The 25,958-nt window shown below is 37.9% G+C and overlaps 1 long non-coding RNA gene across 1 annotated transcript in view; it reads left to right on the top strand.

Moving 5' to 3' along the window:
• LOC144300835 (uncharacterized) overlaps positions 1-25,368 on the top strand; it is a 34,365-nt gene extending 8,997 nt beyond the window's left edge. Inside the window, exons 2-3 of the long non-coding RNA XR_013367604.1 lie at positions 8,418-8,536; positions 25,225-25,368. This is a non-coding gene — a long non-coding RNA (uncharacterized LOC144300835). The remainder of the gene's footprint in view (positions 1-8,417; positions 8,537-25,224) is intronic.
• Positions 25,369-25,958: the final 590 nt, after the last annotated feature.

Raw genomic sequence — 25,958 nt, 5'->3', positions numbered from 1 at the left:
ACATGCCATTCTCTTAAAATTAAAATTAAAATGCCTATCATCCTTCCACTGCCAGAAATAACAGCTGGAAAGTACTGGACTTGAACTAGTTTAATTCCATTTGTCATTGGGCTCAATTTATTGATGGCTAATAAGCTTTTTCTAGAGGAAGATTCATGACTTGAGAAAAAGACCTTACCATTATTAGTCAGAAGGCTTCTCCTGGAATGGGCAGGAAAAATATCAAACAAGGCTTGACCTGGATGACAAGTTTTGGCCATCTCAGCCTGTGTAGTGGTCCATGTAAGCCAGCACCAAGTCAGTGAGGGCAGGAAGGTGGCAGACATTGGGCCAGGGGTAGGAATGGGAGTGGAAATGCCCTTTTATAACAGGCTAGAAATGAAGGAAATGACCAAGGGATTGGGCTCCAATCTGAATACAGACTAGCAGCCTAGAAAGGTGATTAAAATAAAAATACAACACTCCATCACTTTTCACAGAAGTACGAGCATGCTGCCTCATTATTAATAATAGGCAGTGTGGGTTACAGGTTCATTTGTGCCAATTTAATTTTTAACTTCTAAAATCCATGAAGAGCAGGATTTGTCCAATCAACAGTTTTGGTTGTCCCAGTGATGGGTAGAGGCAGATATTCCAGATGTCCCACAACACCTGGGACAGTCCCACCCAATAAACAATTGTTCTGCATTCCACATACTTTACACATGTCATTCCAGAGAGCCATGAGGAATAAAACCTATGTATAATTATCAGAGCAAAAAACATAAGTCTGTCTTAAACATAAATACAAAATATCTTTTGCAATATACTAATTTTGTAGAAACCCAACTACCATGTAAATCAGAAAAACAGTTTCCATTGTTTGAAACTTCCAAGAGTTGTTCACCATGACTTACCTTACAGCAACAGGAATGATAGTTTTGGATTCTGGACTCTGTGAGCCTGTTTTTCACAGCCTCTGGATTCATAGAGTTTCCAAATGTAAATGCAAGTATGCAACACCGTCATTGCATTTGAAAATTTACATATTGAAACACATCTCATTTGAGTAGAAATTTTTCTTTTTATTTCTCCTCTATATTATTGCTAAGGTCTTAATGTTTTGTGTGAATAGGTATTTCATTTTAGGATAGTAAAGAGGATACTACGAGATGTTATAAGTATGTGTTGGATCTGATAGGATTAATAATCACAATATTAGATCCAAGGGGGCTAAGAAATGGGGAGAGAGTCCCTCCCAGCAGCCTAGCCCTTCATTATCTCTAGGAGGAAGTGAAAGGGCTCTCATGGGCTCTGTTCATCCAAGGAGCTCCTGGACTGGAACTAGAAGGGATTCTGCTTCAGGAAATTCCTGGGGGCAGAAGCCAAAGTGAGCTCCAGGAGTGTCTCGGAAGTTTGGAACTGTTCTGAGACCCAATTAAATGCATTTAAATGAGACTCCCAACATGCTTCAGAAACGTCAGGGAAGGTCTAGTCTCATTAGGTTCTGAGACCAAGCCATGAACGGGCTCAGCTCACACACAGAGACAAAAGGAAGCCCATTAAACTGCTTTCTATGAGAGGGCAGGGTGACCCTTCACCAGCTTCTCCTACACTGGGCATCAGCCCCTTAGTTAAAATCATTAAGGAGATTTCTTTTGTTCCAATAAGGCTTTGTATTATTTTGTTTTGTTTTGTTTTGTTTTGTTTTGTTTTGTTTTGTTTTGTTTTGACCTGTAAGAGGATTTGGTCAAGATGACAGTGTCAATAGAGACAAATGTGCTTGCTGTGATGCAAGCTGGCACACGGTGGAAAGAGAGACCCTGATGTTGGGCTCCAGGGCCTCCTCATCAAGCAGCACAGAGACAGCCTTTCACCAGCGGGGCCAGCAGCACGGTTCTGACCCAGCTGGGCTGCTCCTGTGCATATCACATATCATTCTGGATCCACACGGCCTCACTGAGGTCTTTGGTTCCTACATCAGCATGAGGTACACAGTTCTCAGGAAAGAAAACCTGGACAGACACTCAAATCAATGGTATCTACCACAATGCCCCACCAGAGTTGCAGGAACAAGAGTCCTCAGTGCACGATGCCTATTTCAGAAGATTCTAGACATTAACACTGGATGGCAATTAGAGCCCTAAATAGAACTTCTCAGGGTACTCATTTTACTAAGTTGTCAGCAACAATATTACCCTTTTCGGGGATCCTGGGGTGGCTCAGCGGTTTAGCGCCTGCCTTCAGCCCAGGACGTGATCCTGGAGTCCCGAGATCGAGTCCCACATGGAGCTCCCTGCATGGAGCCTGCTTCTCCCTCTGCCTGTGTCTCTGCTTCTCTCTCTGTGTGTCTCTCATAAATAAATAAAACCTTAAAAAAAAAAAAAAAAACAATATTACCCTTTCCAGTCTCCCAGGGAGTTATCTGACTCAAATCCTGTTATTTGTCTCCATTCCTTGGTGAAAATATGAAAAGGTCAGTGCCTGAACTAGCTGAGGAGATCCTTGTAACTGAAGAGTGGCATACTAAATCCAATCTGAGGGAGAATTTTAAACTGAAGTGCTTCCCACCAAATCGACATGGCCCATCTGAACAGCACCAAAAGTCATTTGCATGAAGCTGTAGGTCAGGTATTGATCTCTTTAAGAATTTGGAACTTTTTTGGCAGTTTCTAAAGAATTTTCCTCTGAAGGTATTATAAATAACAGCAAAAATAGCAAAACACCAGCACTGATAAACTGCTATTTAATGGGTTCTAACTGTATTTCAGATGTCACACTAAAGATGTGTGTGTGGCCCCTCTCATCTCCTTCCTCACATTCCACAATAGAAGTATTACCACCCCTAATTTCTCAAATGGATGCTGATTAGTTTTTCCAAGGAGCCCAGAAGTAGACGTGAGTCCAGGACTGAACCCAATGCTGTAGTCCTCATTATAGCATAAGCAGCAACATGGACCACGGATAAAGCATGAACCCCAGCATGAAATATGTCCCCAGTCACTGGCCATGTGATCTGGAACAAAACTCTCAATCCTGAGCTTCTGTTTCCCCAAAATTCCATGGGCTGTATAAACTGGTCTGTCAGAGGAGAGCATAGATGGGTGTGGGCCATTGCCGGAGGCTGGGCTGGCTTGTTTATTTTCTGAACCAGCACCAGCAGCCGACCGAGAGGTCATGCAGAGGATCCCCTCAGGTGCACACTGACTATGACAGCAGGATGCACACTTGTAGAAGAATGGTTGCAACTAATTTATGGATTTCTGTTTGCAAGGCCAGTGCTCTTGAAGTTGTTCATTTCCTGGTCAGTCCCTTTGCACAAGGTGAGGAGTAGGGACAGCTATCCTCAGTTTTCTGCTGTTTTGAGTGTTTGTAATCACTGCTGCTGAATACAGCTGAGATTTCGTCACCCTTCTGGATTCTGCTGCTATTGGGTGCTGGAAACTGCTGAGAACCAAATCCAAAGGAAAAACCATAGTTATATAATATATGTGGCCTTATATATATTATACAATTTATGATAAATAATATATATCTGATATTACATGTGTGTTATCTATATGTGTATATCTATGTCTATCAGAGCCCAGTTACTAGCTGCATGTATACAAAAGTACACCATAATTTAAAATATTTATATGTAAAATCAAGGACACAGTACTACATGATTGAACTAATACAGGAAATGGACATAAAATTATCCAAAACATAAATTTAAAGGGAATATAGATTTTATTTCATCATGAGGGGAAACATGATTTCAAGAGCTTTGTCCTTCTCCAGCTCTGCCACTAGCTAGCTCTGTGAAATCTGTAAGACACAGTGAGATCTATAACAAGCGTATGGGTCAGACAATTTAAATTATAGTGTGGCAGGGCATTGATTTACACAATACAATTCAGATATGCAATAACAATAAAGTAAAAAAATATCTCATTTGTCCACACCTAACCCCATCATTGTCAGGTTCTCATTTCAATGGTGGAAATACCATAAGGAAAAATGAAATACTTAAATTTGACAAGTCAAAGTGGTTTAATCTCAAGTTTTAAAAAGTCTCCTTCAGTGCAATAATTTTATTTGAATAAATAGTTAATTCAAACTCCCTCTCAGAGGTTTTCCCTCTTTTTAAAAATTTCAATATTCTCCCATTCCTTCTTTCTTTGGTATAGCACCGGAGTAAAGGGAATGTCTATGGTGCACCTGCTTCTTGGTAGGGCTGAGCCATCTGGTCTACCTGCTTTCTTCCCTCACTGCTCTACAGTGTACATGTCATTGGTACAGACAGGCTTCTAGGCACTCTCCACCAGTATCTGTAGAAATACAGATAGCCCTGGAGATTTAGGCTGTTATGCTGGCCCCTGCTCCTTAGTGTCCTGAATATAGTGGTCAAAATAAATCAAGAAGTAAATGTCTGAGAGAGTATGGAAAAGACAATCTTATTCCAATTACATCCATGACATCAATAACCATCTATGGTTGATGACTCAACATGTTTTATCTCCAGTCCTATTCCTTGAGCACGTGACATATGTAGCCAACTACTACTTCATATCTCTATCTGGTGTCTGAAAGACACATCAAATTGAACATATTCAACCAAATTCATCATTTAAATCCCCCCTCCAATTTGGCTTTATTTTAGTTTTCCTTAAAACAGTAAGTACATCTACTATTTGTACATCAGCTACTTGCACTAGAAATTTAGAATTCATATTTAAAAGCCTCTCTACCTCAGCCTCTATATATAATCCATCATCAGGTCCAATTATGTTAACCTCCTAATGACCTCACAGATCTGACTCCTTCCTCTCTATTTTCATTGCCACCTACTACCCAAATCCACCACTGTCTCCCAACTGGACTTCTTCAATGGCATCCTGACTGCTTTACCTGTATCCAGGTACAAAGTTGTACCTAATCAACTTTTCACCTTAGCTAGAGTGATTTTTGCTAAGTAAACAAAGTGCCAGCAGCATGCACATACACAGACACATACACACATACATACTTCTTAAAACTCTATTTGGAATTTTATTATTCTAAGATAAAGACCACAATATTGAACATGCCTCTCAGAATCCTGTCACCTGGTCCCCACTTGTTTCTGCAATTCCCTTCATACACTCTCTGAGTTCCAATGACACTGGTCCAATTTCAGCCTCTCAATCTGAAAGGCTTCTTCCTAATACAGAGCCTTTGTCTCTGCTATTCCCTCTGTCTTGAAGGCTCCTCCCTACTTAACCCTCTTTGGCTAACAAAAATTCTTCCTTCCTTTTTTAAGGTTTTATTTATTTATTTATTCATGAGAGAGAGAGAGAAAGAGAGAGAGGCAGAGACACAGGCAGAGAGAGAAGCAGGCTCTATGCAGGGAACCTGACATGGGACTCGATCCCGGGTCTCCAGGATCAGGCTCTGGGCTAAAGGATTGCTAAACCACTAAGCCTGACTTCAGCCTGACTGAATTCAGGCTGCCCAGAATTCTTCCTTCCAACCTCATCTTATCATCATATGCTCAGGGAGCCATTCTAACCTTCATGACAATGTAAAATCCCCTCCTCAAATGCACTTTTTCTCAGCAATCAGTTTACATGTATTCATATGATTCTTTGATTAATGGATATCTCTCTCACTAGATCATAAGCTTCATGAGAGCAGGAAATATATATATATATATATCTGCTTTTGCTCACCCTTTTATCCTTGGCATTCAGAACCATGCATGGCACATAGTAAGGTACTGTCATACATATTTTTTACTTCTACTCATTGTATACATAACTGATTGAATAAAAATCCATCTAGAAATTCTTTGATGATTATATTTCTTTAAAATATAATAAATTATTGATATTTGTGGAATTAACTGTCAATGACAGAAATATTTTTATTTCAGAGATTTTTGACAGCTGTCAATGCCACCTATTAGCTCGGTAAACTTCAGAAAATCATTTAACTCAGCTGCAGCATTAAAATAATTAACACCTGTTTTCAATCACAAGGCTACAGATAAACTGTTGAATACTATACAAATGTAAGGCATTATGATTTTATTAGCAAAGTTTAAAAGCTTTCTATGCAGAAGCTGCAAAATATACGTAAAAACACATAATTAGTGTTGAAAAAAGCCTTATGATTTCCCCTCACTTTTATATAAAAGTCAATATGATGTTTAATCAAATGTTACACTCAATATTTATGGAACATTCTTTAGGTACCCAGTACCTTGCAAAAAGTATCTATCTATTTCATACCATGTACTCATTATTATAGTTCAGTTTACATGGGTGGCGCAGCTCCTTCTCCATAGATGAGGAAACTGAGCTTTTAGCAGGTAACTGCCTTATGCAAGGTCATGAGCTAGTAAGGGGTGAGCAAGGATTCCAATATCTGGTGTCTGTGACCTCAAAACACATCTATGCTTCTGGAAATTTGAAATAATTTAAGGGAGAAAAGTTTTTAATATATATATTTTTTTTATTAGAGTTCGATTTGCCCACATATAGATAGTATAACACCCAGTGCTCATCCTGTCAAGTGCCCCCTCAGTGCCCGTCACCCAGTCACCCTATCCCTCTGCCCACCTCCCCTTCCACTACCCCTTGTTAAATTTTAACAAAGGTAGCATTTTACTTTTTTTCATGAAGATCATTACTGAAACCCTAATTAGTAGCCTAGAAAATGGCCTGTTAGAAATAATCTCACAGACCTGAGAAAAAAAGCATAGAAATAGAAATCATGAAGGAAAAGTTTAGAGACTTAGAATTTGTATATCCAGAAAACTTAACAAAGGAATAACATATTTCACAAGGATAAAAGGAGAGAGATAAGAGGAGGTAGTAGTTATAAGAAAATGTTCATGAGATAATGAAAGACTTATGTCTACAAGATTGAAAAAGTTCTCTAATTTCAAGCCTGGAGGATTTTTAGGCATGCCTCAGTAACATTTCTGATCTCTTAAGGATAAAGAGAAAAAAAATCTTAAATACCACCAAGAAAAAAAAAAAATACACAGGAAGAAAAAAATCACTGGCACTTAGAACATGGGAAGTTAAACTGTAGAATTTAATCTACAGCTAGGAGCAAAGACTGCAACTGAATTCTCTACCCTATGAAGGTATAATTAGCCTTCCACAGAGGATATGCAAGATCTCAGAGTGTGGGATAGAGTCCATCTAAGGAAAATACTCAAGAACCTTAAGGCAAGCAAAGAGGAAAAATAAAAGAACAGTGAGGGATCCCTGGGTGGCGCAGCGGTTTAGCGCCTGCCTTTGGCCCAGGGCACGATCCTGGAGACCCCGGATCGAATCCCACGTCGGACTCCCGCTGCATGGAGCCTGCTTCTCCCTCTGCCTATGTCTCTGCCTCTCTCTCTCTCTCTCTCTCTCTCTCTGTGATGACTATCATAAAATAAATAAAAATATAAAAAAATAAAAAAATAAATAAAAGAACAGTGAGCAAATAAACCTGATTGATATGTAAATAAATCTTGGTGCAGATACACATAGAACTGAAGATAAAGTTATAAAAAATGAGGATAAATGATCTGATATTGCTCAGCAGAGCGTTAAGAAGGATGCTTGAAATAGCAGAAGAGGAAAACACCAATAGATACTAATTCTTAGCAAAATTTAGAGATTGAGAGTGAGGAAAAAATGAAAGGATTCCAAAAGTTTAATGGTAGAAAGAGGGGAAAGAAAGGTGAAAGTAAAAGTATTTTAATAATCTCATCCTAGGATGCCTTGATAGCTCAGCGGTTAAGCTCTGCTTTCAGCTCAGAGCCTGATCCTGGAGTTCAAGGGATCCATGTGGGGCTTCCTGCAGGGAGCCTGCTTCTCTCTCTGCCTGTGTCTCTGCCTGTCTCCATATCTCTCATGAATAAATAAATAAAATCTTTTTTAAAAATAGTCTCATCCTGTAGTGGGGGTGGGGGGGACTGGAGAAATAGAGCACCACACAATGAAAGCACCCTGAGTTAGGGAAATAGTTCATTCGTCAGCTAGAAGATAATCATTTAAAAAAGGTGAAAATACACTACCTCTTCCAAATTAACAAGGGCAAAGAAAAAATGAATATCAACTTAAACCAACTAAATTAACAAAAAGGAAACAAAGTAAGTAATGAAATGCAAAAACTGAAGAAATAAAGTCATGACATTGAATGTGAATACACTGAAGTATCCTATTCAAATACAGTCAACCTAGATTTCTGCTATTTGCAGAAAACACACTTGAGTGACAAAGAATGATATAAAATGAAAAGATCAGCAAATAGATACCAGACAAATGCAAACAAAAGAAAACAGATATGGCAATACTAATACCAGAGAAGGTGAAATTTAAGGTTAAAACATTATAAAGGATTGAAAGAATCATTAAGTACTGATAAAAAGCACAGTTTAGGAATTTCACTAAATCATTATAAACTCTATGTTCTAGAAACACATGGCAGCTAAGTACGTGGAGCAAAAACTACTATCTATACAATGAAAACTTGAAGAAAATGCAATCGTAACACGAGCCTTCAATACAGTTCACTCCGAACCTAATCATCAAGGGTAAGTAAGGATAGAAGAATTTAATAACACAGTCAATAAACACGATTTAATGGACATATACAGTGGGGTACAGGAGTTGGTTTGTACCAGCTTTGGAGAGCCAATTGTGAGTATCTCTACCCCACCTCCATATTGACTGATGTCATGCTGGTAGCTAAAACAGGCCATGGTGGCCATAGATACACATGGAAACGCAAATGCTACAGATGCTGTAAATCATCATATCCAGAGAGCTGGCTGTTAAATTTTAATCAGCACACCACTGGGTCATACATGAAAATTTACATTTAAATAGGGAATATATAGCTTTTCTCATATACTCAGGGAACATTCTGAAAAATTAATCATCTACTTGATTCAAAACCATAACAGAATTCTAAAACTGAAGATCTTTACAAACTATATTTTTCTGATCATCTGCCAATGAAACTTGAAATAAGTAATATAAAAGTGAAAGAATTACCACTGAAAATTTAGAAACATACTCCTAATAAGCATTGAATGAAAAGAGCACAATAAAAATCAGGATCATCTAGAAAGCAAGGAAAAGGAGAACCATTCATTCAGAATCTATTGGACAAATGTAAAGCTCTACTCCAAAGAAATTGTATAGTTTTAAATGCCTTTATTATTAAAGAAGAAAGAGTAAGGACAAATAATGCAAAAGGCCTAAGAACTAATCTTAAGAAATTGGAAAGAAAGAACCACAACATGAACCAAGCAATGGAAAAAGAACCGGTAATAACAAAAACTGAAACTAGTAAAACAGAAAACACAGACTAGGAAGGATTAGAAAGAAAGAAAGAAAGAAAGAAAGAAAGAAAGAAAGAAAGAAAGAAAGAAAGCTGCAAACTGACTCTTTGGAGGGAAAAAAATAGATAATTTTTTTCATCAGGATCCTGAATTAAAAAAAAAAAAACCGAGAGAGCAAAAATAGAGCAATATTAAAATTAAGAAAAAATATAACCACAGATGTAGGAGCAATTATGATAATTTATAGAAAGTGAAAGTAAAGTGACACAATTAAAAATGCTTTCTGCAAAACACAAAATTTTTAAACTGATCTAAGAAGAAAAGGAAAACTCAAATATTCCAATGACCCTAAAATTGAAAAAGATATTAAAAGTCCACCATTCAAAGCAGCACAAGACCATCTGGGTTCATGGCTATGTTTTAGTCATCTTTTTAAGAACAGACAAATATTTATTTAATCTAGTCCATTCCTAGGAAGAAGATGAAAATGTCTCCAGTTAACTTTTGAAAGATGAAATTATTCTAATATCAAACCTGATAATCAAAATTTTTCTAAAAAGAAGGGAGGAAGAGAAAGAAAACTTTCTTCTAGATGTTAGCTCCATAAAGATGAGGACGTTTACACTTAAATACTATAGCCTCAGCACCCAGACCAATACATGACAGAAAGCAGGTGCTCAATAAACATCTTTTGAATGACTAATTCACCAATTTTCCTCATGGATAAAGATGCCAAAACTAAAAACAAATGTTATCAAATAGAATCTGAAAACACATCAAAATATTTATAGTATATTAACAGATACTGAAAAGATATTTGATATCCTAATGTCATAAAGTATTTTAATTAAAATCAGACATTAGGGAGAGAATGATATATAATATCAAAATTCTTTATTATTATTGTGAGAGTTCTAGCCAATTCAGCAAGTAAAAAAAAGTAAAATAATAAATATAAGCATCAAAAAAGAAAAAAATATAAATATATATTATTGTTGATGCATGCTCCTATACATTGAAAACCCAAATATCTTGGAGAAATTTCCATAGGAATCATGAGTGACAAAATCAAAATGCACTAAAACAACATTCCCTAAAGCAACAGCAAAAAAACCACAAATATTCAAGAGGAAGAGAGATTTGTAAGCATGGAAAGATATATAGAAGATTATTTTGGATTATCATGTGTTAAAAAACTGAGTGAAGGAAGAAGAACAGGAAGTAAAATCCAAGTAAAATTCAAAAGCAAAAAATTGCATATGTATATTCATACACACTTATGCAAAACTATGTGTCTATCTGCATTTATGCAAAATTATATATACATGTATATAGAAAACATATATAAAGAAATTAGGTTAAAATTTTATTTTTAGAGATGCCTGGGTGGCTCAGTGGTCAAGCGTCTGCCTTTGGCTCAGGTCATGATCCCAGGGTCCTGGGATTGAGTCTCACATCAGGCTCCCTGCATGGAGCCTGCTTCTCCCTCTGCCTGTGTCTCTGCCTCTCTCTGTGTTTCTCATGAATAAATGAATACAATCTTTAAAAAAATTATTTTATTAGCAAAATAGTTTTTAAAGGATTCTTTTTTTTTTATTTTTAAAGGACTGTCTTGCTTCAAAGGAAGGTACAGGATGAAATAATTCAGAGGTCATGCTTCCCAGCTACAACTGAAGGAGTTGAGAGGCAGATTAACAACACAGAGCATGAGCTCCAATGCCATCTCCTTTCAGGGCACTGCTCTAGCACCCCAGCCCACTTCCTAACCTGGTCTTTCTCTGTAACTTTCCATAGAGAATGTCCTCCAACTGCTTGGTGATTATTCAGCCATAAGGGGGAATCAGCCAACAACCACAAGTGTGTGCAATGATGCAATTTTCCACCAATGGGGCCCATTAGAGGATTGGTTTCATTCCTTCATGTTCCTGCTCAAATAACTACATGATTAACATTTCTAATTGTTTCTTTTCTCTAAGCTTTTTATAATCCCTCTGCTGCACCATTATAAAACCAAGAGTAAGGAAGACTGCCTTGAAGAGCATTTCTTCTAAAGTAGCGACCTCCCACCCCATTCATTTGTGATTTTCTGAAAAGGGTAGCTCATTAAACATTCAGATGGGTGCCCATGAGGTATACTCCATGGTTGAATGAATGGTTCAAATGTGTTCAGTGATGCTAGTATATACTCAGTATATTTTATCTTATAAAATAATAAAAATATTAGAGAATTTCAATCATCTTAAAATTAAAATAATATGTTTAATCTTACTTTTTGTTATAAACTTTGGATATAAAATATTTTAATATAAGAAGTGAATTTTTAATTATTTATTACATATCCTCTATTAGGTATTTTTTGGATCCTGGTACAGTACCAAGATTATTCTTATATTTGTTTTCACTGTGGCATTATTTAAAAAGCTCAGTTCACACAAGTCCATAAGAACAAAAGATAGAAGCATATACATTTTATGTCTTGAGATACTTAGATATTCTTAGATCTACTAATCCAAAAAGTATTAATTGTTTCATTATGCACAATCACCTTTATCTTTTCTTTTTTAGAGAGAGAGAGTGAGTGGGGCAGGGGGAGTGCCAAGGAGGAGAGACAAAGGGGGAGAGGAGAGGGACAAAGGGAGAGGGAGAGACAGCCTTAAGTGAGCTCCACTGCTCAGCATGCAGCCGGAGGTAGGGCTCCATCTCACAACCCTGGATCATGACCTGAGCAGAGATCAAGTTGGTCACTTAACACACTGAGCCACCCAGATGCCCTGTTACCTTTCTCTTTTTAAAGAAACTAAGGGCTTTGATTGTTCATCTTCAATTTTGCAGTAGTCCTTTGTGTTTTTGAAATTAATATACAACTTTGAAAACCACAAAATTATGCTCTCTCGATTAAAACTCTTCAAGCTATACTAGATTCACAACAGGCTAATCTATTTAGTAAAAATCTTTAATTAATAATTAACACTCAGTAGCACAATAGCATTCATCACCTTTAACCACCCTCCCGAAACCAAGAAAGACCTATGTGCATCACAGAGAAACTGAGTGAATCTGGAGTCATTAGTTGGCAGTTAGCACATTATAGCAAAATAAAACTTAACCACTTACAAGGTGACATGTCTTTCTAGAGACAAATATAACTTGTCTACATATTTTTTAAAAGTTTAATTTCTCCTCTAAATATGAATCTGGCCCAATTCCTTGCGAAATAATATCCAGATCATTTCACAGTAAAGACACACTTGTCCTTCCTCATATTAACAAGCAGCAACTAGTTGCACACCGAAATCACTTTTTATAGTCATAAGATTTTCCCTTTGTCCCCCGAAGAGAAAACAGACATCTCAGTTCATCCTGACCCAATACATTATTGTTAATACACGGTGAATACCCAGCTTTTCCCCCACTAGAGTATAAACTCTGTGAAATCAGAATCCTTGTCTTTCTGGATCCACGGTGTCATTGTTTCTTGATCTTTATATAGTTCCTGGAACATAGTAGGAGCTCAGTACCATGCAAGTAAGAAAAGAAGGAATGGGGAGTGGAAGAAGGAAAGAAGGAAGTCAGGAAGCAAGCAGGCACGTAATAACAAATGATAGCTTCTTGTTCCATAAGTGGTCATGATTATTATTGCTGTCACTACTCACATTTTATGGATGGACTTGTAAGTCCATTTGCTTGCATTTACAAAGACTTCATTAGTCCTTCAGACATTTTGTTGGGCTTTTGCTACTATGTAATCATATTTCCAGACTAAAGTCTCTGAAAGAAATTTACTTCTCCTTCTGTTTTATTTCTAAGTGAATCATAGGCTATTGACATTTTAAAACAAAACAACAAAAAAGTTTTTCTGAAGATATTTGAACCAAAAACAGCAAGCTATGTTTTCACGAGGAAATGGATTTCCTATTAAATGGCAAATCCCATTAAATGGCTGTTTCATAGAGTTCTCAGCAAAACAGTTTTTGTTTTGTTTTGTTTTAATTTACATGCTTAAATTTAGATCACTGAAAGTCCATTTCAGGAATGCTTTCTGAACACGGAAAGAGCATCTTCATTCAGTTGTGAAGGCCAATTTTCTTCTACTATATATTTCACTCAGCATTTTGCTCTTCTGAGCTAGAAAACCAAGCAATGACACTCTGTTACCCTTTAAAGTTTCTATTACAGTCTACATTATCATCTCAAGAGCACTATTATATTTTAGTGCTTTTCAGAAAAGTTATCATACTCAAAAAACCTGGCTATTTGTCAACATCCTCTTTCCTCTGTACCAAGATGAATCCCCCCACCCCCCACCTTTCTCACCTGGAATGTTTTCTCAGTGTTTGAAATCTTTTTAAACTGAAAAAGTTCTCCATCTTTTTTATCCCAAAAAATGGAAACGAAATATCATTAATGTCCACACCATCCTATCCTTCACCCATGGCAGGTATCACTAATTGATTATGGCAAATCCAGAGCCTAGATTTGAACACAGAGTTCACACCAACCTGGGTGTCCAGGAACAACTAATTAGCCTGTTTATGTGAGATAAAATTTGTTTTGCCAGAGTTGGTCTAGAAACTACCTGAAAGCAGTTAGGGTAATTAGATACATTGAGATCCATTTCAGTTCTATTGTTCATTCTTATCTACAGATCATTTTACTCCCACCCCCAAATTTAGGACAACTCAAGCAATCTTTCCTACTCTAAAATAATAAAATTTCAACATTTGCCATGCCGTTATCAGCAATCAAGTAAGGTAGTAACACCTGGTATAGGCTTAAGTAGTAGTAATTGTGTGTCCTAGGCAAAGATTGCAGGGGTCTCTTTAGATCTTTTTTAAACCAGGAAAAAGTAAGTATGTGAGAAGTTGGTAAGATGCATGTTATTGGAAAAAGTTGGTCTTGGGCAAAAAAGAATTGAAAGGAGATCCCAAGAAGAAAGGGAGAGAGTCTGGAGCTAACCCTACCCATCTAGGCTGATAAAACATAAGACAAGAAAGGAATGAATGCTGCTGCAGCATGGGAGGCCCAGAGTGTGAAAGAAGGTCTGGCCATAATCATCTAGTCCAAACCTACCATATTTTACCTCAAGATTTCATTTAGTGGTACAGTGTGTTTTTATAATTGAAGCGATATAATAGAGATGCCTCCCGATTATGAAGTAAATTGGAAGAGGGAGTGGGTAATTATTTGGGTTGATAAACTTCAGAGCTCAAACTCAAGCACTAATCACACATCCCCACCATTTTCCATGTGGAAGTGCAAGAAAGTACCATTGTTTATATATTAATATTTTTAGTAGGCAAAATTTTACTAATTTACATGTTTAAAATGATTAAATGCTCTCTATTGATAAATACTCTTTATTGAATACTCTTTATAGACTATTTGGGTAGCAGAAATTAACTTCTATGAATATCTTTCTTTTCTTCAGCCCCCAAGATCAATGGTCAAAGCTGTTCTAAGAGTTCTAATACTGAAGTAAAGCATTGTTTTTTCTGGTACAGAGGGATGGCCTTCCTAGCCTATGGAAGCCATCATCTCAGTGCTTTCTTTTTTTGTTTTGTTTTGTTTTGTTTTTTGTTTTTTGTTTTTCATCTCAGTGCTTTCTGCAGTGATGAAAAGGAGTCTGTCCTGAGCCATGCACATCACTTACCTGGACCCCATTACAGGCATATCTGTATGGCAGTATAATTTGAGGTTTGGCCTCATTTGTAAAATTTGTTTTTATGCAAAACTGGGAATTAAATATGTGAACTTGTTCTCATATGAATGTCATTTCTTGGAGCTCAGTTGAGGTACATTGTTTTTCCTATTCTTCTGGAAATAATAATTCAGCTTCCAGCTACCTTAATATTATATAAAGTCCTGGTTTAAAAAATAAATAAATAATCCTGCCCTGAGATCCTGAGATCCATTCTGACTCATACTTCATAGAGATCCCTAACTAGTGCTAAAAGCATAATATGATTTTTATAAAGGTGGGGATGTACCTCAGCATAAAATAAAATATGGGATTAGCAGAAGGAGGCCAGAGTTGTTTATTAAGGTTCAAAATCTTCCCCATATTTTTCTGTTTTGCTAAATATAGAGCTGATGAATCATATGAATGGTTGTGCTCTGTGTTCTTCTCCCCAGCTCCAAGCTCTTTTCCTTTTGGAAGAGGGCAGCTTGATATGTGGCACACTGTCTCAGCTGGTTTTCAGTCCTCTAGTCTCCCATCAAAGCAGGAGAAGTCTAGAAGCTGTTACCAATTTTTCTCTGGTCCAACTGGAGACACAATTTCAGAAGACAATGAAACAGTTTCCATCAGTCAGAATTCCCCAAAGAAGCAGAAAGCAGAGTAACATTTATTTATGGATATATAGATATACAGATAGAGATTTTATATATATATATAAAAATATATATGATATATAAATAAGATATATATGTATATATATATGTGTGTGTGTTATATATTTGTTTCAAGAAAACTGGCTTACGCAAATGTGGGAGCTGGCAAGTCCAAAATTCCTAGGGCAGGTAGTAAGATAGAAATTCAGGAAACAGTTTGTCTTTAGTCCAAAATCTACAGGGCAGACCACCAGGCTGGAAACTCAGATGGGATTTCTATGTTACAGCCTTGGGACAAAATTCCTTCTTCTCCTTAAAAGCTCAGTTTCTTTTTTTTTTTTTTTAATAAATTTATTTTTTATTGGTATTCAATTTGTCAACATACAGAATAATACCCAGTGCTCATCCTGTCAAGTGCCTCCCTCAGTGCCCACCACCCAGTCACCCCCATCCCCCGCCCACCTCCCCTTCCACCACCCCTAGTTCGTTTCCCAGAGTTAGGAGTCTTTCATGTTCTGTCTCCCTTTCTGGTATTTCCCACTTATTTTTTCTCCTTTCCTCTTTATTCCCTTTCACTATTTTTTATATTCCCCAAATGAATGAGACCATATAACTTTTGTCCTTCTCTGATTGACTTATTTCACTCAGCATAATACCGTCCAGTTCCATCCACGTTGAAGCAAATGGTGGGTATTTGTCGTTTCTAATGGATGAGGAATATTCCATTGTATACATAAACCACATCTTCTTTATCCATTCATCTTTTGATGGACACCGAGGCTCCTTTCACAGTTTGGCTATTGTGGACATTGCTGCTATAAACATCGGGGTGCAAAAGCTCAGTTTCTGTACCAAAGGTATTCAACTGATTATATAAGTGCCACTCACATTGTCAAGGGCAATCTCTTTCATCTAAAATCAATTGCAACTGTAGGTGTTAATCACATCTACAAAATACCTTCACAACAGTATCTAGGCTAGTGTTTGACTAAACATCTGGGCACAGAAGCCTAACCAAGTTGACAATTGAAATTAACCATCATGCAGCAGTCCTAGTGATGTCTCAAAGTGTTGATCTTCTTCTTTTCTTTTAATTTATTTATTCATGAAAGACACAGAGAGAGAGAGAGAGAGAGAAACAGAGAGAGAGAAAGAGAGAGAGAGAGAAGCAGGCTCCATGCAGGGAGCCCGATGTGGGATTTGATCCCAGGAATCTAGGATCATGCCCTGGGCCGAAGGCAGGTGCTAAACCACTGAGCCACCCAGGGATCCCCTTGTTGATCTTCTGTAAGTTAATTTTTTTACATATTATTCTATCAGATTAATAAATATGTGATTTTTCTTGTTCTAAAATAAATTCAAGTAATGTCAAAATGATTGCTTCATACAATGCACAGACCCTTTAGAAGTAGAGGGGAAAACTGTGTCACAAGCCTTAGAGCTGTTTAAAGATAAAAGAAAAGCTCTAAGATATTGCAAGCTCTTTAAATATAGAAATAAATTGGAATTGGAAAGTATTCCAAGGGTAGATACTGTTATTATCTCAGAAGTATATAACTTCTGGAATTAAAGCAACATAGCTGAACTCAACACACATGCAAGACATGCTACACCACAATCTGGAAGGTTTTTTCCTTTTACAGGAAAGGGAAGTACAACCTTTTTTTAGGAGTTTATGTTCTCTGTGATTGCTTTCATTTCAACAAATAAGATCGAGAAGAAAATTAAGTTGTTTTATTATTGCCAAAAATTCAACAATAAACAGACAAATGTGGAACTGATTTAATTTATGACACCATAAATTCAACATCCTATTGTTCTAAAAGTGCCTTTCATTTATTCACTAGTGTTGTTATTCCACATAATTGCATCCCCGCTATGTCCCAGGCTCTTTACTGTTTACTGGCAATGCAGTCATTTCCAGCATCGTGGCAGTGACCCTCAGAAGGAATTACTTGTGTTTATAAAATACCTGTGAGGCAGAAAGATAACATTTTTTGTTGTGCATAAGTGCATAAACATTGCCTGAGTACCGCCACCTGCCAGAGAGGTGCATCAGCCAAGCTGAGTCAACAACGTTTGTGTATGCTTAGTATCTCTTTTTAAAGTTTGCCTACCTCCCAACACATTTCCCACCCATGCTCCCAAATCCATCATTTTATGTTTTTTTTTTTTTTCTGGATCCTTTGAGTTTTTCCCCAACATAGCATGGATCATCACTTATTTGTTTGTATCTGTTTCTTGTTCATCATTATATGCCCTATTCTTGGCCCAACGCCTAGAAAAGGAAAAGAGATGAATAGTTATTTGTTGAGTGAATGAACAAATGGTAGCTCACAATTATATGAACTCTGAAACCTGCCCTGGGTCAGGGGATGAGAGAAATATAGTTTACTCCCTGACCAAACAGGCATTCCCAACCATGGGCTGTCTACAGTACTATCTTTGAAAAAGACACATCTTTGAGCAGCCTGGGTGGCTCAACGGTTTAGCGTGGCCTTCGGCCCAGGGCCTAATCCTAGGGACCTGTGATCAAGTCCCACATCGGGCTCCCTGCATGGAGCCTGCTTCTCCCTCTGCCTGTGTCTCTGCCTCTCTCTCTCTCTCTCTCTTTCTCTCTCTCTCTCTGTCTCTCATGAATAAATAAACAAAATCTAAAAAAAAAAAAAAAGATACATCTTTAAGAATAGAAAACCCATAAATGGACTCACAGCTATATGGTCAATTAATCTTCAATGAAGCAGGAAAGAATACCCAAAGGGAAAAAAGATAGTCTTATCAACAAATGCTGTTGGGAAAATTGGACAGCAACAAGCAAAAATGAAACTGGACCACTTCATTACATGATACACAAAAATTAACTCAAAATGGATGAGAGACCTAAATATAAGACAGGAATCCATCAAATCCTAGAGGTCAACACAGGCAGCAACCTCTTTGACCTCAGCCATAGCAATTTCTTACTAGACACATCTCCTGAGACAAGGGAAACAAAAGCAAAAATGAACTTCATTTGCTACTGGGACTTCATCAAGATAAAAAGTTTCTGAAAAATAAAGGAAACAATCAACAAATCTAAAAGGCAACCAATAAACTGAGAGAAAATATCTGCAAATGACTTATTGGTTAAAGAATTAGTATCCAAAGTCTATAAATTCAACACCCCAAAACAAATAATCCAGTTAAGAAATAGGCAGAAGACATGGGTAGACATTTTTCCAAAGAAGACATACAGATGACCCACAGACACATGGAAAAATGCTCAACATCACTCATCATCAGGGAAAAAACAAATCAAATTGCAATGAGATACCACCTCACACCTATCAGAATGGCTAAAATTAAAAACACAGGAAACAAGAGGTGTTGTCGAGGATGTGGAGAAAGAGGAACCCTCTTACACTGTTGGTAGGAATGCAAACTGGTACAACCACTCTGGAAAACAGTTCCTCAAAAAGTTAAGAATAGAGCTACCCTATGATCCCGCAAATGCACTACTAGATATTTACCCAAAGGATACAGAAATAGTGAAACAAAGGGGCACATGCACCCTGATGTTTATAGCAGCATTATCAACAATAGTCAAATTATGAAAAGAGTCCAAATGTCCGTCAACTGATGAATAGATTAAAAAAAAAAAAAAAAGATGTAGAGGCACCTGGGTGGCTCAGTGTCTGTCTGCCTTTGGCTCAGGTCATGATCCTGGGGTCCTGGGATTGAGTCCTGTATCAGGCTCCCCGCAGGGAACCTACTTCTCCCTCTACCTATGTCTCTGCCCCTCTCTCTATGTCTCTCATGAATAAATAAAGAAAATCTTTTTTTTAAAAAAAGAAGTGGTATATATAAACAATGGAATATTACTCAGCCATAAAAAAGAATGAAATCTTGCCATTTGCAATGACATGGATGGAACTAGAGTGTATTACGCTAAGCAAAATAAGTCAGTCAAAGACAAATACTATATGATTTCATTCATATGTGGAATTTAAGAAACAAAACAGATGAACATGAAGGAAAGAAAATAAAAAGAGAGAGAGAGAGGGAAACCATAAGAGAGACTCAAACTACAGAGAACAAACAGGGTTTCTGGAGGTGGGGGGGATGGGCTAAATGAGAGATAGGGATTAAGGAAGACTTGTGATGAGCACTGGCTGTTAAATGTAAGTGATGAATTACTGAATTCTACTCCTGAAACTAATATTACACTACATGTTAACTAACTAGAATGTAAATAAAAACTTAAAACAGTTTAAAAAAAAAGATACCATACCCTTGAAATGCAAGAACAATGGGGACCCTCTCTTAACCTGAGAGAATCAAGCTCTAGTGCCCTGAAGCATCTACTGTATGTTGGAAATTAACTTCTCTCATCTGCATCTAGAATGTTCTGAGTCATCCTTAGGAACACAGCAAATATAGTCACCCAAATCATGTTCTGTGCTCAGCTGAGAAAGGCTGAGTGGCGGTATGCCCATGCCTGAGTGGCAAGTCTTCCATACTGTATAATTGCAATTACTCTGAGTAATTATAAATACTTATTCTTCATTATTGGTTAGTTCCCTCCATTCCCCCTATCCTAATTAATGCTGACCAGTTTATATTGGTGGCAGGAACCAATACTTTAACCTTGTTATTTTTTTTAATAAATTTATTTTTTATTGGTGTTCAATTTACCAACATACAGAATAACACCCAGTGCTCATCCCGTCAAGTGCCCCCCTCAGTGCCCGTCACCCATTCACCCCCACCCCCCGCCCTTATCCCCTTCCACTACCCCTAGTTCGTTTCCCAGAGTCAGGAGTCTTCATGTTCTGTCTTCCTTTCTGATATTTCCCACACATTTCCTCTCCCTTCCCTTATATTCCCTTTCACTATTATTTATGTTCTCATTCATTTGGGGAATATAAATAACCTTGTTATTTTAACGCATCACTATTAGGTAATACTTCAAGTCCTGTTTGTCAACTTTTGTACTGCATCATCATAGGGCCCTAGGCACAGGGAGTTCCATACTTTTGGTCCCTGTGTTCCTCATGTAGTTTCTGCTATTTCTCAGTAGACCATAGATCACAGTCAGTGCCAAGAATTTCAGGAGGTTGGGGCAGGGAACCTAGAACTCCACTGTCAAGTCTGGTGCAGAGCAACCAGCAATAGGAGCTAATCCAGGGACAGCCTGAACACCAGGTGGAGGAGGGAGTGAGCAGGGCTGAGAATTCCCGTGCAGTGGATGCCTGCTGGCCTGCTGACTCACCATCTTATTTCCCTCTCATCATTCTCTGGAGAAAAACAGGACTCCCTCTCCCTACGTTTTGCTGTTCTTGGTAGGAGCTCAAACCTCAAAGCAGCTGGTACAAGAAGGTGAAAACAAGGATTTTTGATCACTTTATCTGAAGCCTTGATATAAGGAGAAGAGAGCCTACCTCCTTCTGTTCCTGTGAAACAAAATTTGGCTCAGCAGTTTGCTTAATCAGAATACATCTTGGCTATTTTTTTCAGCTATTTTACCACTTTAAGTCTGCCAACCATTCTTTTAAGACAGATATGACAGGAACAGAGCAACCTGTACATCTCTCCAATAATGATAAGTAGAAAATTATTATAGATAAAGGAGAGGCATGCTTTTCATGTATCCTTATTGTGCTACTGAATCTCTAAAGTTCAGACCCTCATCTAAAATTTCAAGTAGTCTATATAATAGCCTAAAATGGTTTCCTAATGTCCCTTGTGGGGAATAAGTGATACTGATAAATAAAACAAGTCATTTAGTTCAGTTAGGGTTTTTCTTTGTGCATGAAAGATGCTTGCTATCACTTGATAGGTTTAAAAAGAAAAGATCAGCCCTATACAGACTACTCCCTTCCTGAAAGACCTAAGCCAGCTCCGGGTGTGTTGTCCAGACCAAGAAATTTCCCAGATAGCATAAGTCGCTAAGGAAAATGAGATAGAGCATACTTCCATGCTGCTGCTGCTTTTCTTTTTTTAAGATTTAATTAATTTATTTAACAGAGGTTGAGAGCGAGAGAAAGAAAGAGCGCACAAGTAGGGGAAGCAGCAGGCAGAGGGAGAAGGAGAAGCAGGCTCCTCACTGAGCAGGGAACACAACACTGGGCTCGATCCCAGGAGCCTGGGATCATGACCTGAGCAGAAGGCAAATGTTTAAACAACCAAGCCACCCAAGCGTCCCTCTTCTAAGCATTTTACATTTATCAATCCATTTAATCCTGATAAAAACCCCAAGCAAGAAATGCCAATATTAATATCATTTTAAATATTAGGAAACTAAGGCAGCAAGGGATAAGTAACCGTCAGTCACCCAATAAGTACGTGGAAACAAAACTGAAATAAAAACAGTTGTGTGAAAACAGTACCTCTTGTCACTAAGTTTTGTTTCCATTACCACTTAATTAAAACTTGGCACAGGGAAATTTTCATTTGCTAAAAAAAAAAAAAAAGAAAAGAAAAAAGAAAAAGAGAAAGAAAAGAAAAGAAGAAAAAAGAAAAAAGAAAAGAAAGAAAAGAAAAAAAGAAAAGAAAAGAAAGAAAAGAAAAGAAGAAAAGAAAAGAAAAAAGAAAAGAAAAGAAAAGAAAGAAAAGAAAAGAAAAAAGAAAAGAAAAGAAAGAAAAGAAAAGAAAAAAAAGAAAAGAAAAGAAAAGAAAGAAAAGAAAAGAAAAGAAAAGAAAAGAAAAGAAAAGAAAAGAAAAGAAAAGAAAAACCCTCCTTGCCTTGGGCCAGACCTCCCCTCCTAGCTATTAGCAGCCTGCATGTTATAACACATGGTGCCTCCTCCTGCTGAAGAAGTTAAATTGAGGCCAGTTCTCATTGAATATTCATGCTGCGGATAGAGAACCCCAATCTGTTTGTGTGGATTCTGTCATCCGTGGGGATATTTCTGCATCAGAAACAGAATAACGGAGACTTCTGAGATCCCCAAGTGTCTCCTAAATGGTCATTCTAGCCATTCTCATCTCCCTGCCCCAGAACTTATTAAGGAACCAAGTGTCTGGTTCATTCAAAGGGCCATCCTCTTCTTGCCCACTGTAGCCCTCCACAGTGCTTAGCAAGGACGACTGCTTCCAGGGGGCCTTGCCCTGAACATTTCAAAAGAGCAGTAGTTTTTAAACACAGTTACATACCGCTTCCCTAGTATCTTGTGCAACTATCTTGTGCATTTTAAGTGAGCCTCTTACCTAAACCATACCCATACAGACCTCTATCTCCAAAATAAAATTTGCCACATTTTAAAGCCTAGGCAAATTCGAGGTAACAAATGGCCTCAAATGGCCAAATGGAACAAACAATAAGTTTCTCGGTTTGTGTTTCAGCTCCCGAGTTAGCTCCCCAAATGATGAAACTAATTTAATCAATGGTTTGTTGAAGCAGTGGCCCATTTGGTGCTGGAAACAGGAAACAGCGCACATCATTTCTGTCCCTGCCACCATCCCCCTCTGCCCTTGAACCTCAGGATGGGAGCATCTCATAGACAACGCCCTTTGGGTTTGAGAAACAGAGCAGGTCAGAGAATTCTCAGACTAAACTTCAGTACATGGTTTATTGTAGGGACCAATCGGTATAAGTCTGAGAGGACATAGTACAGAGAAGTCAGGATGATCAGAGGCTTCACAACACAACGAGCCCCGTAATCAATGACAGCTAACTTTGGTTGAACATTCTTCTCTGGCCAGGCAACTTTCTAAATGGTTTACACGTTTTTACTCATCTATCTTCACAGGGAAATGATGAAATAGGTACTATTCTTATTATCTGTGTTTTACATGTGAGAATCCTGAAGCACAGAGAAGTAAAGTGCCTGGCCGAAGTCACACAGCTAGTTAGAGGCTAAGTCAAACATTTGGATCCAAGCCTTCCAGCTTCAGAACCCCTGAGCTGAACCACTCTATTCCAACTGTTTCTCAGAATAGAAGCTTAAAGCTGACTGTTTTCTTCTTCCTGGCCTCAGAGCTAAAGAAAGAAATGGTCAGAAAATTACCTGAGGGTTGGGATCCCTGGGTGGCGCAGCAGTTTGGCGCCTGCCTTTGGCCCCAGAGCGCGATCCTGGAGACTCGGGATCAAATCCCACGTCGGGCTCCCGGTGCATGGAGCCTGCTTCTCCCTCTGCCTATGTCTCTGCCTCTCTCTCTGTGTGTGACTATCAATAATAATAATAATTAAAAAAATATATATATATATATATAAAAAGAAAATTACCTGAGGGTTCATGGAGAGGGTGGATTGCAGACAACCCTGGGTTTCGGTTTTTCATTTGTTTTTGGAGGGGGACTGGGAAAAAAAATACTTCTTATAATAATTATTATAATGTTTGTCTAGCAGAGAACCTTTGGACACATTTATCTGACTTTCCAGGGCAGGAGTAAACAACAATTAAGGCTCCCATTTATACTTACAGTTATGATGATTTAAGAATCCAGTGAATACCAAAAGCAATTGGTCACAAATGATACACAGAGCAGCAAACCTGGAGGGTGAAGGATTCCTGAACCCATTTAATCCCACTACATCCAATCAGTATGGATTTGTTGATAGAAACATTCTGGTTTCACCCTTTTCAGTATTCTTGATATTTGCTTAGACCCAAGGAACAGGCAGAAATTTCACTGTAATCTACAAAAGCAATCAAGTCATTGGGCTATCTCCACTGCAGAGTTTCAAAGTAACCAATGCCATTTCTCTTTGGAAAGCTGGGATGATTCTGGAGCTTCCAGAGCCTAGATTATAAGCCAGAATATAAGGAGAGACTGAGCCTTATTTACCTTGCTCACTTACATGTTGCAGGTGCCTAGAAACATGCCCAGCAGAGAGTAGGCACTGAATACGCTGAGTAAAAGTCAGTCCGTGAATGAGTTAGGACAATGGAGTTCTCTGTGTCTGGTTCCATTCCTGGTTTGAGGGAAACAGGTAGCACCCTTGTGCAATTTTTTTTCTAGAATTCCTTCTGTGGAATTTATGTTATGAAAGCATAACAGACAAGGGAAATCGTTGCTCAAACTTATACCTCCAAGACTATTTCAGCAGCCCCAGGACTTACTGACTATAATATCAGTATTTGATCAGTGGTTGAAGATGAGAGGTCCATCCACCCAAAGAATGTACCTCAAACTCATTTGCAAAGTCATGCAGTATAATGATTAAGAATTTGATCTTTGGGGTCAGATGTAATTTCAGATCTGAGTTCCACCATTAATAAGCTGCATTCTAAATGTCTCTTAACCTCTGTTCCCTTGTGTTTAAAATCGAGGTATTTTTTTAATGCCTCCAAGGGTTGTCGTAAGAATTATATGAGAACAAGAGGGCTAGCAGAATGCCTGGCTATAAGGAAATGCTGAATGGTGGAAGGGGAGAAGGGCGGGGGGTGGGAGTGAATGGGTGACGGGCACTGGGGGTTATTCTGTATGTTAGTAAATTGAACACCAATAAAAATAAATAAATAAATAAAAAAAATTAAAAAAAAAAAAGAAAAGGGTGGAGTGAAAACATGGTGAATACCCCTTCATTCTCAGGTTCATTCTCATATAATATTTTTATCACTAAAAGCACACGGGTTAGATGATTACCAATTTTTCTTTTAAACATTCTGTGTCCTCCACAGGTCATTGAACTCTCAGAAAAGAATTATGATATCTTCTAGCAATGTGCCAAGTGAACCCTGGCAAGAGAAGAGCTCATCACCATACCATTGGGAAGTCAGCTGTGTTATGCTCATAAAGAGAATACATTTCACTAAATGAAAGAATGGATGTGGTTTCCAGAAATACTTAGTTTGTTTTTAAGCCAGGAATACTCATTTCTATTATTCTCAGACTGCCTTTCCAAATAGTTTTAATGACAAGAGCTCTTGACTTTTCTATACCTTGAAGACTCTGATCTAGTGTGTTATCCTAGTATCAACACATTCAGGAGCCTCTTGTACTTTGTGTCCCACTCAGGAATTTTGTTTCCTGTGCTAAGGGGATCTGACTTAGTCACAGAAAATATCTATGCCTATATGGTGATATAAGTCATAAAATATAAAAGATGTGTTGCAGATAAAAATAGTTAATTAGCTTTAAAAGATTCTTGCACACACAAGGAATGTCGTCCTAAGACACAGACTATTGTTTTAAAGATTTTATTTATTTATTCATGATAGACACAGAGAGAGAGAGAGAAAGGCAGAGACACAGGCAGAGGGAGAAGCAGGCCCCATGCAGGGAGCCCAACGTGGGACTCGATCCCGGGTCTCCAGGATCACACCCTGGGCTGCAGGCGGCACTAAATTGCTGCGCCACCAGGGCTGCCCAAGAGATAGACTATTTGATTCAAGGAGGAAAGGAAGGGAAATGA

Source organism: Canis aureus, chromosome 29 (assembly GCF_053574225.1).
Source record: "Canis aureus isolate CA01 chromosome 29, VMU_Caureus_v.1.0, whole genome shotgun sequence".
NCBI classification, from domain to species: domain Eukaryota; kingdom Metazoa; phylum Chordata; class Mammalia; order Carnivora; family Canidae; genus Canis; species Canis aureus.
The sequence above is the reverse complement of the archived record's forward strand: the minus strand, read 5'-3'. Positions and strand labels throughout refer to the sequence as shown.